This window comes from Phodopus roborovskii, unplaced genomic scaffold, assembly GCF_943737965.1.
Source record: "Phodopus roborovskii unplaced genomic scaffold, PHOROB, whole genome shotgun sequence".
NCBI classification, from domain to species: domain Eukaryota; kingdom Metazoa; phylum Chordata; class Mammalia; order Rodentia; family Cricetidae; genus Phodopus; species Phodopus roborovskii.
Window position 1 is genome coordinate 15,388 of NW_026126428.1, and position 14,851 is coordinate 30,238.

At 42.5% G+C, this 14,851-nt stretch overlaps 1 pseudogene; it reads left to right on the plus strand.

The window, feature by feature from the left end:
• The first annotated feature begins 203 nt into the window (after positions 1-203).
• Positions 204-14,241, plus strand: LOC127223144 (all-trans-retinol dehydrogenase [NAD(+)] ADH7-like; annotated as a pseudogene).
• The last annotated feature ends 610 nt before the right edge of the window (positions 14,242-14,851 follow it).

Sequence of the window (14,851 nt, forward strand, 5' to 3'; positions counted from 1 at the left end):
TTCTTATTCGTTGTCTAATCGTAACAGTTATTGTATTTCTTTTACCACTTGATTTTCAGGAGGGCACAGAGCTTTTTCTGGTTCTAAAAGTTTCAAGGCTGTGAATCATGTTGTTGAAGGCAGGCAGAACTTCCAACTCACGCTATTTATTGAAGGTGGCAGATGTTGTTACTCACAGAAGAGTGAACTGAGTAAAGTCAAAAACGTTTGCAGACCACAAACCCAAGGGAGCCAGGATGGGCACTGCTGGAAAAGTAAGGAAAATATTTCAGCTCTTATTCTCTAGAGCTAATAATATGGGCTGCTCCTAAGAGCATTGAATACAGTAGAGTGACTCAACATCAAGGCTGTTTGTTGAGGCTGCTGTGTGAGCACCCATGGGGGGAACATGGGTCAATTATGACAGAACCACAATAGTAAGCAGTAGGATTTGATTGAAAAACCACATACAAAAGGTTCTTCTAGAAGGCAGCAAAGGCAAAAGAGAATTGTGGTTATAATATGGGCATTGTCTGCAATTTAATTTCAGGTTAGCCAGTCACTTGCTCTAGAGAGCAAACTGTTTTCCACGAGGAGAGGAGACTTCAGTAGGGTCAACAGTGTATGCTCAGGTGTTTAATTGGTCCAGGATCTCCCTGTGCAGTTTGGGGTGAGGAGATGTGGCCTGCTGTTGAGATGGAAAATGCTAATTCTGGAATGCAAAGTCAACAACAAAGCAATCTCACTTTTCAAGTTTCTGAGGAGATGTTTTGTAGCAAATATAAGAGTAGATCTTCTTAGACAATAGGACTATGCTGTAGATAAAGCAGGTTTTTTTCTTCAGGAGGTAAAAGTGCCTACATGGTGACAGTAATTTAAGAAATATGACTTTTTTCTTGCTTGAAGATTGGGATAGGTCTTACATGGGTACAGAACTATATAAGATGTTAGACACTTATGTTTGTATTATTTTTAAACAACTTTGCATTTAGTCTACCTTAACATTTTACGAAGGCAAGATGCCATTAAAAGTCTCGGTAACACTAGTGTCTCTGAGGTTACTTCCTAGGATGCTAGAATCTGAAAAACCTTTTCGCCCAGAACTGAACAGAGAAAGAATGAAAAACATCTTATTTTGAGTCAGAAATCCCGTAAACACTGATAATCAGGAAAATTAGTCTTGCGCTATGGAAGTTAGTAACTTTGCTCATAGAAATAAATGGAATGTAAGCGCTGAAATGAATCTTAAAATATTTGCAACTCCACACAACCTGTCCTGTGTCCTTCATCAAGTAAATGCGCAGCCACTATCAGAACATCCCCAGTCCTGAAGAATTCGGGGGCTCCAGGCAGCATCTCCTAACTATAATTAAGAACACACCATATAAAAACGAACAGCACAGCAAGTTTAGCATTTTCACTTGGTGATGTTATACGGTAGGGGTGGTCCACAGCGGGTTGTTTGCTCCAAAACTTGTCCTGATGTTTTTGTGCATCTCAGGAAGAGGCTCCCTACATCAGCACTCCCCTCTCTCTTCATTTTTTATGATTTCATTTTTTTTAGATGACTATATTATGTTGCTAAAGATGCCATAACCAAGTACAGGGACCGCATGCTTAAAGAGCAGAGCTGTACTTCCTCAGGCGTTTGGAGCTGGGATCTGAGAACAGACTGTTGAGAACATGGGTTCCTTTAGGATCCTTGCTTAGGAGGTGCTCTTCTTGCTATCTCTACATAGCTTTCCCCTCATTATAAAAACACTCCTATTCGACTGGAATAATCCCCCACCGACCACATCTTAACTCTATTGCAATGCAAAAGATCCTTATATCCAAGTGCCATAATATTTGAGGTATTGGAGGGTTAGGGCCTAATACACGAGTTTGGAGGCTTTGCTTTATTACAGTGCTTATCATAGAGAATTTAGAGAAACAGAATGTGTGTGTGTGTGTGTGTGTGTGTGTGTGTGTGTGTGTGTGTGTGTAGGGGAGACAAGCATGTTCCTGCATTCCCAAACAAGCACTGAGTTTGTTTTCGCCACCTCTCCCGCATCCTCCAACCATATTTTACTGGCTATATTCATATAGGATATGGATATCTTTAACCTATTTTCCAACTTAACAATCATTTTCAACATCTTACATTGATTTCTGGTTTTAAGTTTCCTCCATTCTTTTTACATATTTCCCTTAGAGTACTGAGATAACTCCAAAGCATATTAAGATGTTTCTGCACTTTCTTCTCCCTTGAGGCTGGGATTGTAATAAATGGAATTATAGGGTAAAAAGTATCAATACATGCTTATGTATCTTGATGTACTGAGAAAGTTACTTTCCAAAGAGGTGGACCCTGGAATAGGACTGCCCATTTTATTGCTTGGACAAAATTGGGTATTCTTGTTAAGTACAAATTCACTATCAATTTGATAAATCAAGAATTATAGCTTGTTATTTCTAGTCTTTTGAAAATATTCTTAAGAGTAAGTATAGTAAATATACCACAGTATATTAATTTGTATTTTCCTGTTGGGGTCCTTTATGTACATCTCCTGGGACAGAGGACTAGCTCAGAGGTCAGAGCAGTGATTGGAGATCTTGATACCTTCTTTATATATTTGATTAAGCTTTCTGTGTGTCCAACAAGGCGACTTTTCCCATTTTGCTTCAAGTATCCTCTCCAGGACATCTCTGTTCTACTTGGAAAAGCTGTTGTCTCTCAGCATAACACTTTCAGAAAATCACACATTCCTATTTCCCCCAGCACTCAGGGGGCTGAGACAGAAGGGTTGTTGATTTTTGGGACCAGTCTTTAGCCTCAGCTACATAGCTGGATGAGATGCTGGGGAAATGCTCATGATAAGTTATTATTTCCTTTTATGACATTTTCTCCTGTCATTGTTAAATACGAAAGTTACTCTATGCTCTCTGTCACTGCCGTTAATGTGATGTGAAAATTCTAGTTTAGTGTTGGCCAGATTATTCTGTGACTGAAATACTTTTCTTAGCTAGACAAAGGTACATGTTAAATGAGACAATGGTGGTTTTCTGTCATTAATCTGTCTCTAGAATGATGTTCCCTCTACATTTAATCTAAAGGAGTTTTCAAGGAGTTGGGCTATCAGTTGAGCGGTAGCTTGTAAGCTTTTTCTTGGGGTCACCAACCAGCTCCTCAAGCCTAGGTTTCTCCTCCCATTTATTCTCTCTGCCTAGAAGCGGACCTATTCTTTCTCCTGCCTAGCTGTTTGTTCCTGATTAGAACAATCAGGTGCCTTATAGGTGCAGGCAAGGTGAACAAATGCAACACATTGTTACACAATTAAATACATCCTTACACCATTAAACAAATGCAGCATAAGCAAATGTAACACCTTTTACAATTAAAGTATCATATTCTGCATTCTAAACAAATGTAACACATCTTTGCTCTAGTTAAATAATATTACACAACAGTGTTGAATCATAACAAATGAGAATTTTAGATTTTACTTCTATTTGAATTTTGCATGCCCCCTCCCTCTCTCCCCCTCCTCCCCTCCCTCTCTCTCTCTCTTTCTCTCTCTCTCTCTCTCTGTCTCTCTCTGTGTGGTTACACATATATGTGTGTGAATATAGGGAATTGGGTGCATGTTATAGCTCACATGTGGAAATTCAGAAGACAACCTTGGGTATCTCTGTCCTCTGCTTCTATCTTTGTTTAAAGCAGGGTTTCTTGTGACTGCTGTATATCCAAGCTAGGTGGTCAGCAAACTTAAATTCTCTCTCCTCTCTCTCTCTCTCTCTCTCTCTCTCTCTCTCTCTCTCTCTCTCTCTCTCTCTCATGAGAATTTGATACTGTTACCAAAACCTGTTAGCTGATTAGCTCTAGCAAAACCATGTGAGTGCCTAGTGGTAAGTTGCTAGGTATGTCCTATTTGTACAGAGTAAAAAGCTCTGATTTGGGTTAAGTGCAAAAAGGATACAGAGATATGAAGATACAGACAGATCACACGCCAGAAGCACAGTCACAATCCACATGATGGTAACAAACATTTCCGTGTTTGTCTTATTTAGGGTTTCTAGTGCTATGAACAGATGTCATGACCATAGCAATTTTTATAAAGGGGGGAGGGGCTTACAAACTCAGAGGTTTAGTTCATTATCTTCCTGGCAGGATATGGCAATGTGCAGGCAGATATGGTGCTGGAGAAGGAGCTGAGGAGTTCTACATCTTCATCTGTGGGCAACAGGGAATCAACTATGTGCTGCTCTGAGAGTAGCTTGAGCATAAGAGACCTCAAAGCCCATCCCCCTGCCCCCGCAGTGACACACTTCCTCCAACAAGGCTATATCTACCAAGCAACAAAGCTACACCTCCTAATAGCCACACTCTCTTTGGGGACCATTTGTTTCAAACTATCACATTTCACTTTCTGGCCCCAAAGATTTATAAACTTAGCATAATCATGCAAAAGCATCGCCCAGTCCAACTTCAGAAGTCCCCACGGTCAAACTTCTATTTAAAAATCTGAGGTTCAAAGTCTCTTTCGATAGCTCACATAATCTCTTAGCTGCAATCACGTGTAAAATCAAAATAAAAAAGCATATACACATTTCCAACATATGATGGCACAGGATATGCATTACCATTCCAAAACAGGGGAGGGAGAATAGTGACGCAAAACACTGGACCAAAGCTCTCATGTTCATGCCGAAACTCTTCAGCTCCCAACTCCTTCCAGCTCTGTTGACCGTGCACGCTTCTTCCTCTTGGGCAGGTCCCACTCCCTGTTAGCAGCTCTCCCTGGCAGGTGTCCCATGGCTCCTCGCATCTCCAACATCTTCGACTCTGCAAGGCAATCCAGGCTTCAACCTCACAGCTTCACAATAGCCTGGCATCTGAGCCTCTGTGCAGGGACACCCCTGTCACACACCTGATCTCAGTGAAGCTTCTTAGTAATGGAGGTGACTGTATAATCCCTTCCTTCTATCATCGACTCTCAGGCCAGAACCATGTGATCCAGTTGCCAAGTTTTGCTGCTTGGTAGGGGCTGGGACATGGCTCCCCTTGTTCAATTACAATTTAGCATCTTTCTGTTTCTTCATGGTTTCTTTCACTGCCTGATCTTGGGGGCTGTCCTGGAACTCAGTCTGTCAACAAAGATGGCCTTGAACTTATAGACCTGCTTGCTTAAGGCTCCAGAGTGCTGGGTTTAAAGGCCTACACACCACACCCTGGTCTAAGTTTTTCTTTAATTTCTTTTCACAAGTTGGAAACTTAGCCAGGATCTTGCCCTGATGTTATTACACCCTTTATTTCATTTCTTAACCAGTTTATATCCTTGAACTCAGGACTTAGCCCCATTTCACTTCCTGGGCTCCCTTTTCCTCAAATTGTATGTTTTGTATTTTTCCTTTCTCAGCTCATTTTTCATTATAAATCCTCATTAGATTTAACATTAGTAACCACAATAAGAATCCATACTAGGTTGTCTGAGAGTTTCTGGTCTCAGGCAGATTTCTTCTGGGACAAGGGTAAAAGGCAACGTGACATTCTTCACTACAGAACAATAATCTGTAGGCAATCGCACTAAAATTCTTCATCTCTCTGAAACCTCTTGAGTTAGGCCCCACAATTCAAATTACCCTTAGTACTACTGTCCTCCATGCTCCTACTTTTGTGGCCCACAAAACAGTGCTTAAAGTGTTCCAGTGCTTTCCTAACTCAAACTGCCAAAGTCCATGTTCCTCTAAACAAAAGCATGGTCAGGCCTATCACAGCACACCAGTCCTTGGTACCAACTTGTTTTAATTAGAGTTTCTATTGCTGTGAAGAAACACCATGACCACAACAAGTCTTATAAAGAAAAAAAACATTTAACTGGGGGTAGGGGACTTATAATTTCAGAGGTTTAGTCTATTATCTTCATGGCAGTATGTGCGTTACTGGAGAAGGATCTGGAGAATTCACCTCTTGATCTACCACAAGGAAGCAACTATGTGCCACACCAAGACTAGCTTGAGCGTAGATATCTTTCAAAGCCCACCCCCACAGAGACACACTCCCTCCAACAAGACTGCATCTACTCCATCCAGGCCACACACCTCCATAGTGCCACTCCATTTGGAGGCCATTTTCTTTCCCATTTTCTTACCCCAATGCCTTATGACGAGTTGTCTCATTGCATCACCATTGCTCAGTGGGTTTGATGTAATTAAAGTCTGGTTAAATTCTTACAGATCAGCAGTGTCCTCTGTTTTATAGACCTGACCTTCATTAATAAGCAACACACAGATGACAGTAGAACTCATCTATCACATTTGAAATCATACCAATTGTACTTTATCGGAATATCGTGTGAATTTCAGTCATGGCCTTATGTGCTATGTGTTCTCGGTCTTTCATTTTTTGGCTTATGACATCAGATAAAGGTCCACACAAGATAATCTGTAAGGCTTCAAATTCTGTCACTGAAGGAAAACATCTGTGATCATCTGTGATATTTCTATGATCAGGGAGACTGCATTTGTGATTAACACCTGTTATGACTCCTGGCTTCTTAGGTTATTAAGTGCAAAGCAGCTGTACTATGGGGAATGAACCAGCCCTTCTCTATTGAGGAAATAGAAGTGGCCCCACCAAAGGCTAAGGAAGTTCGTGTTAAGGTAAGAAAGGGGCCTGAAACACATAATCCTGAAAGGAGATCTCATTTATGTTGAGAAAGACATTGCTGCGTGGCTGGCTTCCTCTAAAATGTTATGTATTTATTATTTTATGTGTGTGGGGGGTGTTTGTCTGACCACATATGTTTGGTGCTAGAGAAGGCCAGAAGAGGGCGCTGCATCCCCTGGAACTGTAGTTGTAAGGTGCCGTGTGTGTTTTCGGAATCGGGGCAGGTACTCTGGGAGAGCAGCCACTGCTATTAACTGACATGCTGGCTGTGAAATTCACCAGTTTATTGCCTATTAAGAATGACAATGTCAATTCAGCTTGTGCTAAACAGAAATTTTATTGAATTTTTACTGGTGAAGTGTATTATAGAAAATGATCAATACCATGATCAAGAATTATCTTAAATCTTCTTTGAGTCATTATATATATTGACTCATACACGTGTACAGGGAACAGAACCCTGGGTATCATGGCATGCAAGGCAAGTGTTCAGCCAAGGGAACCATATCTCTAGTTATGTTTTCTACCTCTGTTTGGAGACAGGGTCTTCTAAGCCACATGGGCTGACCTTGAACTCACTTTGTAGCCTGGGTAAGATATGAACTTTGTGATCATCCCCTTGCCTCTGTATCCCAAGTAGATGGGGCTAATGGTCTGTTCCACCAGGGCCACCCATAGGACTTTCACTAGGGACTCATTGTGACTGCTTAGCAATACTATCCTGCAGTGCCCCCCTGTCGCCATCGGGTTAGATGCCCTTGTAGAACAGGCTTTGATGCTAGTCCACTTCACTGTAGAAAAGCACCAAGATCCAAGCAGGGAAGGGAAGCAGCAATGCTGTCCATCCCTGAAGCGAGGGAACGTGGCCTGATGCTTTGCTTCAGGCTCAGACTGCCTCAGCGTCAGCACTGTCATTCAAGGAAATGATACAGAGTCCAGTGAGCAGCAATGCCACCCTGTTCTAAAGTGATCCATTTGCTGGGTGGTGCAATGTTTGTCGTTGTTGTTTTTAATAGATTTTGGCCACAGGAATCTGGCTTCTAATGGATGACCATGTGATAAAAGGAGCAATGGTGTCTAAGTTTCCAGTGATTGTGGACAACATGAAGCAGTTGGGGTCGAGAGAGTGTTGGGAGACGGGTCACTACAGTGAGACCAGGTATGGAGGCCTTGGTCATGGTATGGAAGGAAACAGCCCGCTTTCACTGGGGGTCGTAGGAAAGGTGCAGCCCAATCCTAAAGACACAAGGAGACCGGATTGTACTGAGGGAAGTCAGCTCGACAAGTCTCAACCCTTGACACCACTTGGTGGTATTTTTATAACCCTTAGAATATTTTAAAGGTATTTTTTATGTATTACATAGGTCAATTCATACCTGTTTTCTATCAATTATTAATTAATGTTAACTATTAATGGCTCTTAAAAAAAATGATCTTAATGTTTTCTAGGCTGGCCTGGAAAGTATTCGCGTGTCAGTCACCACTGTGCTAGGATTACAGGCAGGAGCCAGCTTCTTCATATTTTAATGCAAATGAGTGACGCTTAACATAATGCTACTTTCCTTCTAGGGTGACAAGGTCATCCCCCTCTTTTTCTACCACAGTGCAGAGAATGCAATGCCTGCATTAACCCAGAAGGCAATCTCTGCATTAGGAGCGAGTAGGTGTTATTGTTTACTCGTCATTTGAGTCCCCCATAATAGTTTCTGAATTGAATCAAGTAATGTGTGCATTTGCTGTGTTGAACAGTCTGACGGGCCGTGGAGCACTGGCCGATGGCTCTACCAGATCCACGTGCAAGGGCAAACCAGTCCAGCATTTCATGAACACTAGCACCTTCACCGAGTACACAGTGCTAGACGCAGTCGGGCTCAGAAGCTAGATTGACCCATGGTTGCTGCTCCTGAGAAAGCCTCACTTATTGGCTGTGGGTTTTCCACAGGCTATGGGGCTGCTGTTAAAACGGCCAAGGTAAGAATCATGGCTGACTTGCAGGTAGCTTTTGCCTTCCTGCCTGTCAGTCTTCTTAGCTGGTTTTCTTAGCAATCTGAAATGAAACGTTGTGAAAACATACATATGCTCCAGGTGAACTGGAAGAAAAGGCACGGCAGGAATCAAGGTCGAGATTTTATTTTAAATACACGGATCTTTGTTTCTGCAGCATCTCCTTCGGGTTAAATCACTGAAGTTTGTATTCAGTCCTAGAACGAATCTCTTTTCCCATCAAACGCTATTGCTGTGTTTGGTATGTTAGTTTGCTCAGAAGACTGTAGCCAAGTGCTGGCTTAAGCAACAAAGGCTTTACTGTCATAGAGGCCTGTAGATCAGAAGTTCACAACTCAAAGTGCTGGCATGGGTTGCTTCCTACTGAGGGCTGCGCGGGGAGGGCCTGCTTCAGGCTTCCCTTCCTGCCTCGTCCATGAATGTCAATCTCCCAGGTTTTTCATATGGTCTTCCCTACTGAATCTTTTATATTTACATTTCAATTAAGAAAAAAAAAAAAAAAAAAAAAAAAAAAGAAGAACACCAGTAGTCACGTTGGGTTGGAGATGTACTAATCAGGCTCATCCAAGTGCACAACATACTCCGAGCATGGTTACATAAAAAGGAAAGCAGGTTTATTTGGCTCACGGTTTTGAAGACCAGAAGTTCTAACTCACACGCTTCATCTAGTCAGCCTCTGGCTAGGGACCTCTCCAGCTTCCTACAGCACAGAAACCCGAGGCAGGAGAGAACAGTGCATACCAGAGGTCAAGTGCACCATGCTGCCCCCCACAGAGCCCACGCGCCATGTGGAACTAACCAAGATGCCCCAAGAATTAACCCCTGCTGAGGCCAGCACCTTCAAGCACCTCCTCACTTCTCATTAGGCCACACAGGTTTCATAGCCATGTACAAGGTCACATCAGTGCTGAACGTCCCCAGATCACAGAGTGGCTGAAAGACAGGCTCTAACTACACCTAAACCATAGAGAGGCTTTTCCTAATGACCTCATTGTAACTTGACCACCTTCTGCAAAGACACTCTCCACGTTAGGCCAGGTGTTGGGCACGTGAAGGGTTGAAGGACACAGGGAAGACCAGAACAGCCACCACGTAACACAAAGACTCAGTGAGTTTCCTAAGTGATCATTTGGATTTCTTGATCTTGGTTATTCTTCTAGCAGGAGAGTGACTGTGGACTAAATCCTTCTTTAATCTAGCACAGTACCATATAAAATTCTAAAAGCTGATTTAAGTAGGGTTCCTTGCTCGAGTTACCCATCAGCCACTGAACCGCTGTATCATGGAGGTTGGACTTGGCCGAGGGTGGGGGAAGACAATACAACTCCAAATGACTCCACAGAGTCATGATTCTTCAGACACTACTTCTGTTAGTCAGAACAAACCAAAACCAACTCAGCATGGATTTGTAGAACAACAATATGGAGGTGTGGAGCTTGTCTAACCCTCCTGAGGGCAGAGGGGGTTGTCAGGGCCACACAGGCTACACAAAGGCTTTAGGAAGCCGCTGTTTGGCATCTGGCAAACACTGCCTTTACTCTGGCCAGCCCTTTCTTTCTTAGGCATTCTTCTCCTTCTAATTTTTTTGTTTCACTGTCACCAGAATAAGTCACCTGGAGTCCTGGGTAAGTCATGAATCCTCTGAATTTTGTGTTCCTGACACTGAGGGTACTTGGCAGGTTTCATCATTAACTCTTGGAGGAACTTTCCTCTCCACAGGTTGCTCCCTGGCTCCACTTGTGTGGTGTTTGGCCTGGGAGGAGCTGGCCTGTCAGGTCATCATGGGCTGTAAGGCAGCTGGAGCTCTCCAGGATCATTAGAATTGACATCAACAAGGACAAATTCCAGAAGGCCCTGGCTGTAGGTGCTACGGAGTGTATCAGTCCTGCTGACTTCACTCAAGCCCATCAGTGAGGTGCTGAAAAATGACAGGGAACACCGTGCAGTACACGTTTAGTTATCGGGAGGCTCTTGAAAACCATGCAGTAAGACTCAAGCTCCAGTTGAAACAACAAATACCCAAGCTACAAGATGCATTCATGTTAAAAGTCATTTTGCATAGCTTTATTAACAGTCAACTATGGAAATATCTGTGACTCAGGCCAAAAAGAGCAGGGCTGGTATAATGGCTCAGTGAGTAAAGGTGCTTGTCTCCAAGATGGACGGCCTGAGTTTGATTCCCAATACTGACACGTAGAGAAGAAAACCAGTTCTCACAAGTTCACTTCCTCTGATCTCCACACACTCCAAAGCATGTACTCACCTGCTCAGGGCTACACACAAATAAATGCATAAAAATGCAATGAAAATAATAGCCACATAACAATTTTGCCAAAAAATCACAAAGACATCAGTTTTACCTGATCATGTATCATGTCATGCCATTTTCATGTGACTAGAGGGCAAGAAGTCAACCTGTGGCCCATAACCTCCTTGTATATGTGGAGGAGGTCTTGGCAAAAGTGATTCCATTTCTTAAATTTGTTTTGTGATGAGAACTAAAGAGAGCTAAGGAGACGATAACGGGAAGAGCATTGTTGTATATATGGTACCTTCCTCCAAACCCTCTCGCTTCACTGAGCTCAGCTGTTCAGCCTCCTCTGTGGCACCCTGGTGGCAAGACTTTATAGAGTCCTTTGGGATTAGGAAGCCCTGGCCTTGGGTAGAATTAGGAGACCTCGAGACCTGACAAAACCAGTTTTGCTCACAATTGCATAACAGGTGAGATTTGCTCAAGGCATTCGGTAATTGAGAAGAAACGTTTTTAGTTCATCATTGAGAAGAAACTTTCAGTTCATCGTCACTGTCACATCCCCTTTTTGATGTCACCTGGGGTTTATTCCGTTGCACCTGTGGCCTCCAGGCGTACTTCCTAGAGCCACGAGTCAGACAGAAACACAGAGGTCGTTTGATTCTGAGGTGGAACTTTGAGTTAGAGCTGTCTGAAGCATGCTGTCTGCTGTTGTAACCTCCTGAGTATTTAAAGGGTAATTACTGAATAACAGAAAGGGTGAGTGATCACAAATGTGGACCTAGCCTTGGGAGATATTGCTAGGAGAAGAAACTCCTTGCCTCATGTTTTAGTATTTGTGTTTAATTTTCAAATGAAGATTTTAAAATATCTTAATTGATTAATTCATTCAACCCAAATAACTTAAGGCTTACCTGAACGTGGTTGCTGTTGGTGTGAAAGTATCACATGGATTCCCTTGTGTTGTTAGTCCATGAAGGTCAACCAAAATGTACTAAAAATAGCAATTACACTGGCTACAGTAAAGGCTACTTCCATCTTAAGAGGCATGTGTCTGTAGGGATTACTTATTATAATTATAATACAGCTATTATTAGCACAGTCATAATTATAATTATACAGTTATAATTATAATACAGTTATAATAATTATTATAACTAAAGTTGCATTGACAATTTTTAAATCAAATAGAAAACCTGAAGTCTAGGGACCTAATTGATTTAGTAGTTGGAAAACCATGTTAACAACTGGAACTCCAACCACCTGTTGTTTCTGAGCCCATAATCTCCAGGAGCAACCATCTCCTTCTCTTTCCTAAACTCAGGTTGATGCCCTCCTCATCTTGCCATATGAACTACGGGACCAGTGTGGTGGTTGGTGCTCCTCCATCAGCCAAGATGCTCACTTATGACCCAATGCTGCTTTCACTGGCCGGACATGGAAGGGCTGCATCTTTCGAGGTGAGGTAGCTGGGCCTCCTGACAGCAGCTAGTAACTTTGTGTCTCCTGCCTATCAAGGGAGAGAGGCTTATACGTTCTCATCTACTCACCCTCCAAGTTCTATCTTCCAAGGATGAGTGGTAAATGACCCCACATGGAACTGTGATAGCAATCACACAAAATGGCATCTGTCTGTTCCTTAAGTGACTCCAGGGCTACACCAGTGGGCATACTCTAGGTCAGTATCTGCAACTCCTGTGACCAAAGGCCTGAGTAAAAGGCACCAGACATGCTCCCGCAAGGATGACTTCCGTGGTAGAAAGTTCTGAGGGCATCCGTTGCTCTCCATACACACAAAGAGCACTCACTTAAGAAACAGAAGCTGCTCTACTTCATGACGACCTGGCAAAATTCTGCAGCCCAGAGCTCAACAAATGAACAGCTGAAATGCATATCCCATGGGGACAGGTCAGCTTCTGACTAGAAACAACTGAGAACCTGTAAGGATGAGGCCAGGATCACTTCTACTGCAGTACGGAGTATAATCACACTTCCAATCACTTCCCTACGACATCCTATTCTGGTACCTTCATGTATCACTAGGATTTAAGAGGTACTTCATATTAGACTTGGTCTTACACAGTGTGAGAGAAGAAAACCATTTGAGTACCTGCTGGGAGTATAAAGAGGACAAAGATAATCTTGAATTAGAGAAGTATGTAATTTGTTGGAAAATGCAAACAAAAATATGAATGAAATGATATAAAAGTTAATGTTGCTATTGATATGATGCGATTCATTATAAGAGGAGTCATTTTGCATTTGTTATATGTTGAAAGCTTCATGTAAGGCTGGGAGATAGTTCAGGGCAAAGTGCTTGCTGCACAAACATGAACACCTGTTCAGATCCCCAGACTGCAGAAGGAGAAGGCTGGGGGCTCTGGGAAGGTGGTGGAAATCAAGAGTGGTCAGGTGATGTTGACTGTTGCTATGCTCCCTTTCTGTATCATTTAGTGTTGATCCCATGCTGATAATGATACTTTTAGTTGTGTGTTTGCGAACAAACCGAATGTCGGTTATTAGGCCTCCTAATTTTCAGATACTTTGAAGAACACATGCCACAGATAGTCTATAGCTCAAGGGAAGGTCTCACTGGAAATGTATACTTAAATGTTGTAGATATAGTTTATTTAAAGTCCTTAGCATAGAGGAGATTATATTGAGAGACACAAAGAGGAGAAAGGTATGAGGACTAAGCCCTGGGACACCTAGAAGTCTGGGAGATGTGGGAGGATTCAGTAAAGACATTTTCCGAGTTGAAATAGGGATAATAATGAACAAGGGATGAATATATGACCAGAAACAAAAGTAGACAGAGAAAAATAAATTAATCACCCAAGGTTCCCCAAAGGACTCATAGTCCACTGTCGTGCCATAATGATGGTGGGTAACCTTGAGTAGAGCAGAGACAGCAGTGTGTTAGAATGTGAATCTGTGTAGTGAGCTCACTAGAAAATCAAAGGGACTGGAGCCAGAAAGAGTCCCTGGGAGACAGCTCTGTCTGCAGTTCTGCCCAACATGGAGCGGTGGGGGCAGCTGGAAGGAGGTAGGAATCAAGAAGGCTTTTGTTGGCCTTGGTTTCTAGGGATGGGGAGGAATGCAGCTTGTTTGTATGTTGGGAAGGGTCTGCCCATGCATGGGAGAGAAAGGACACTCTATAATGCCATACAACGTGAGGATTTTCTAGGTGAGCACACGCTTTACCAAGTTTACTCACAGGTTGGAAGAGCAGAGATGATGTACCAAAACTGGTGCAGACTGAGCCCTGGAAGAGAAATTTGACCTGGACCAGTTAATCACCCACACCTGCCCTTAAAAAAGATCAATGAAGGATTTGAATTGCTTTATCTAGGCAAAGGTATGTTTTCTTATGGTAACTTTTTGGATCTTTTCCCACAAGCTACTTTTAAAGTTTGGTATTTTCAAGTATACCCATTTCTTTCCCTTTTATTTTACATTACTTAAGGTAGCCAGAGGAACATAGCTACTCCCTAGAATGTTCTATAAGAGCTCTTTTAAATCTCCTAGACTCTAATTCTTCATGCCAGATGGATCTCATTGGCCAAGCTTTCTACATTATAAAGCTGCCAGAATTTTCCACCAATACCATGGTGAACTTCTTTACTGCTCCTGTGCTGTTTCTAAATCCTGTTTGGTTTCTTGAGTTTTGTTGCTCAGATGTTATTCTTGCCATATTCAGCTGATGAAACTGAGGTTACAAAAGGCAAATAATTAATATTTGGTTTCATGGGAGCAGTGTCAGGGGTGCACTTGTTCCATATAGGCGAGGCTTCTCACCTAAAGCCCCATAAGCCAGAAAATCAGTGGGTGTTCCTGTCCATGCATTTCTCACGCCTAGGCAAGGGCAAGGTGGATGCATGAGTCAAAATTTAGCTATCCTCCCTTATGGATTTCTGAGACCTGCCTATGGGGTCAAAATAGATGGCATTATTGATTCTGTAAACCTT